We start from the raw sequence: 584 nt of genomic DNA, 5'->3' as shown, positions 1-584 counted from the left end.
AGAGCGGACTGGCTTCGGGCCTCTCTTCTATCAGAAGCCACTTTTCCATATTTAGCCACACTTTCCCCTGGAGATACTCACCCGGTCATTTATTTACCCAAAAGTATGATTTAAGATCGCAGAGTAGGGGAACCGAGGTGGAGTGAGTTAGATTGAGGAGAGCGGGCAAACGTCCCCGGAGCGTTTATTGCCCGCCAAGGGTAGAGAAATAGCTCTGAGAGAACGGCTCCCCCCAGTCTCCCCCTTCTCCTGCCCGGCAAACCAAATCTTTTTTAAAATTTCCAACCACAACGCAGAGAGCCAGGCGTTTAATGCGCGCCCCTTTCTCCGCCACAGGCAAACCGGGAGAGGTGGGTGGCAAGGGGGCTCTCTCGGGGTGGGTAGAAGAGCGGCGGCTGCTTTAAAGACAGAAGAAAAGAATGAAGGTCCCAGCTCCCCAGGCCCCTCGGATCTCGGCGCCTGCCTCGCTCCACGCTAACCAGGGTACGCCGGCGGCGGGAGGGCACCTCGCACGGATCCAGGGCTGGGGCTTCGGGCGGGCGTTTGCCCGGTTGTTCGAGGGGCAGAGGTTGGGCAGGGAGCTG

General features: G+C 58.6%; 1 protein-coding gene across 1 annotated transcript in view; it reads right to left on the bottom strand.

The window, feature by feature from the left end:
* Nucleotides 1–584, bottom strand: part of PITX2 (paired-like homeodomain 2) — a 20,395-nt gene that overhangs the window by 16,703 nt on the left and 3,108 nt on the right. The gene's annotated exons all lie outside the window — the stretch shown is intronic.

The sequence above is a fragment of the Bison bison genome, unplaced genomic scaffold, assembly GCF_000754665.1.
Source record: "Bison bison bison isolate TAMUID 2011002044 unplaced genomic scaffold, Bison_UMD1.0 scf7180017864389, whole genome shotgun sequence".
Lineage (NCBI taxonomy): Eukaryota > Metazoa > Chordata > Mammalia > Artiodactyla > Bovidae > Bison > Bison bison.
This window is presented reverse-complemented; position numbering and strand designations above follow the sequence as displayed.